Here is a 3,551-nt window from a genome sequence, read left to right as displayed (position 1 = left end):
GTACATTATAGAAATCTGTTACTTAAAGGAATCCTATAGTGAATCCATTTTGTAACAAAAACAAAAATCAAAAAACTGTACCTTGAGAGATATCATGACTGTGGCAAAAGCCTTGATCAAAGAGTAGAAATTCTGGGATTGTAGTGCTACATCCCCTTTGTGTCATTTTTACCAAGGAGCAGGAAAATTTAATCTCTAAAGGTCTCTAATTTAAATGTCCTTTTCCTGGGGACTTCCATGGTGGTCCAGTGGTTAAGATTTCACACTCCCAAAGCAGGGGGCCAAGCTTCAATCCCTGGTCAGGGGAATAGATCTCACTCATGGCAATGAAGATCCCACAAGCCACAACTAAGATCTGACGCAGCCAAATAAATTAACTTTAATAATAATAGATTTGCCTTTCCTGGAGTGCAGTGACTTATGTGGTTTGCCTCTCAACTATGTCGCTTACTGGATATACACTTTCCTGCAAGTCATGTAACCTTTTTATATCTTTTCCTAACTTGTGAAATAAGGATGATAATATGTACTTCAAATAGTAATTGTATTATATTAAATTAGATAATGGGCTTCCCCGATGGCTCAGCAGTGAAGAATCCGCCTGCAATGCAGGAGACGGGTTCAGAATCCCTGGGTCTGGAAGATCCACTGGGGAATGAAATGGCAACCCACTCCAGTATTCTTGTCTGGAAATTTTCATGGACAGAGGACCCTGGTGGGCTACAGTGCATGGGGCTGCAAAGAGTCAGACATGATTTAGCAACTAAAGAACAACTTCAAAATTAGATAATACTTATTAAGCAGTTTGTACATACTAAGCACTCAATAAATTTTAGTCAATACCATTAATTCTACATTTTCATGTATTAAGTTCACTTACAGTGAGACTTCCTATAACACATACATTTTTTGGACTCTTCAATTAAATCTGACTATAAGCAATTTTTTTCAGTAGTCACATGTGGATGTGAGAGTTGGACCATAAAGAAGACTGAGTGTGGGAGAATTGATGCTTTTGAATTGTGGTGCTGAAGAAGACTCGAGAGTCCCTTGGACTGCAAGGAGCTCAAACCAGTCAATCCTAAGGGAAATCAGTCCTGAATATTCATTGGATGGACTGATGCTGAAGCTGAAGCTCCAATACTTTGGCCACCTGATGCAGAGAACCTACTCACTGAAAAAGATCCTGATGCTGGGAATGATTGAAGGAAAAAGGAGAAGGGGGAGGCAGAGGATGAGATGGTTAGATAGCATCACTGACTCAATGGACATGAATTTGAGCAAGTTCCAGAGGTAGCAATAGACAAGGGAGATTGGTGTGCTGCAGTCCATGGGGTCGCAGAGTTGGACACAACTTAGCAACTGAACAACAAAATAAGTAATTTAATCCACACATTCATATTTTTTCTAACATTTTATTGAAAAATTTTAAATCTACCTAAGGTTGAAAGAAATATGCTATGAATACCTATCCACCCATGGCCTGGATCGTACAATTAACATTTCCCTGTGCTGTGCTTAGTTGCTCAGTCATGTCCAACTCTTTGTGACCTCATGGACTGTAGCCCATCAGGCTTCTCTGTCCATGGGGATTCTCTAGGCAAAAATACTGGAGTGGGTTGCCATGATTATAATGGATATTTATATTATCACGTATCTGTCCACTTACTCCTGTATCCATCCAGCAAGGCTTCTTTTCTAATGCAGTTCATATTCTATGGAAAACATCAGTACACTTCTCTCCCCAAAAATACCAGCCTGCTTATTGTTAAATAGAATCCAGACTTTGTTTGGGAGTCTTTTTTTCCCACTTGGGGTGAAACTTTACATATAGGGAAACTATGCATTTCTTCTTATATTCCAGGGTGATTTAAATATTTCAAATCAACTCTTTTGTGGTGACTTAAATACTCAAGTTAAATCACCAGTTATATTTGCTATAACCCGTAATATAATGCATTGAAATGCCTTCAAAATCCTGGTATCAAAGACCAAGCATGTCTGATAGGTCAGCTGAACCGTATCAAGTTTCTCTTTGCTGATTGTTTGATTTGGGCATTTTCAGTTTGATCTTGTGTCATAAATCCAAATCCATCTGGTATACCCACTTGTAAGTTAAAAGATAAAGAAGTTCCACCACAAGAAAAAAAATTGTAAATTTGTAACATGTAATGATCATTTCACAGTAATCATCATATTGGACACCAGAAAGAAATAGAATGTTACCATGTCAATTATATCTTGATTTTTAGAAAGAAGAAAAGGAAATAAACCTATAAATATGTAATAAAACCTCAAAAAATAGAAAAGGCAATGAATATTGCAAGTCAATAAAATCAGCATGATGATAAGGGTCATGTTCTGGTTCTCCAGCTTTTGTTTGATTCTACCATGTCAGAGCACTTAACTCAATAGTTTCCACGTGTAACACTAAGGGGACAATGTGGACAATGACTGATGAGATCCCCTACCAAAGGAAGGGTTTTGGCAATCTTAGTCTTTCTGGGTGTGCTCCAAGAAAAAAGATTTCAACAAAATCATTCTCTAACGTGTGCCTGCTCAGCATATTTTATAATTCACACCTACTCCCTCTCATAATATATTTGATGTAGAAAGTAAACCCTGGACAGAAAAAACCAAAAATGTTCCAGTGCTGTTATTGAAAAAAAGCAACACGTAATCACAGTTGGGACCATCTCATATATCTATCTATACATTCTGGTGAGCTAAAGAAATGAATCTCCCTCCAAAATCTCTGTTGAAACTTTAGTTCCTTTCTCTACCATGTGAAGAACATACTCAGCAAAACTCAATTTTTCCTAGCTAACTTATGTCTTAAAAGACATAGAGATGGTCTTTGTGAGTAAAGATCACAGCAATCTTATTACATTTTCAGGCCATCACTGAGAATGGCAACAAAATACAGTTATCTCTCAGTATTCAAAGGGGATTAAGCTCCAGGACCACCACGGATGCTCAAGTCCCTTCTGTAAAGTGGTGAAGTATTTGCATATAACCTATGTACATCCTCCTGTGTACATCAAACCACCTCTAGATTACTTATGATACCTAATTCAGTGCAAAAATAATTGCAATGTGTGGCAAAGTTTTGCTTTTTGGAACTTGGTGGAATTTTTTTCCCCAAAATTATTTCATTCCTTTAATTGGCTGAATCCCTGGATGCAGAAACCTTGGATACAGGGGGTCAATTGTAGTTTGTCAGTAAGACCCCTAAGGGGGTTTTAGGCATGGACTCTCCATTATTCAGCATTTGGTCACATCCACTGAGGGCCCTTAAGTACAGATCACTAAGGAAGATTAAAAAAAAAAAAAATTCCACTCTCCAAATTTTAGGGAGCTTCATCCTATTATCCTGTGTGGAATAGAGCAGTGAAATAGATGATCCAGCAGGAATATTTACTATTTGTGAAAGATGCAGACTCTAGAAATGGATAAATCTGAAATTAGTAAAAAGTGTTTGAATTCCTCTCTCATGATTTATTAATGCAGTGACCTTAGGCAAATAACCTCTCTCAGATATGACAAGTTAC

This window comes from Bubalus bubalis, chromosome 2, assembly GCF_019923935.1.
Source record: "Bubalus bubalis isolate 160015118507 breed Murrah chromosome 2, NDDB_SH_1, whole genome shotgun sequence".
Taxonomy (NCBI): domain Eukaryota; kingdom Metazoa; phylum Chordata; class Mammalia; order Artiodactyla; family Bovidae; genus Bubalus; species Bubalus bubalis.
This window is presented reverse-complemented; position numbering follows the sequence as displayed.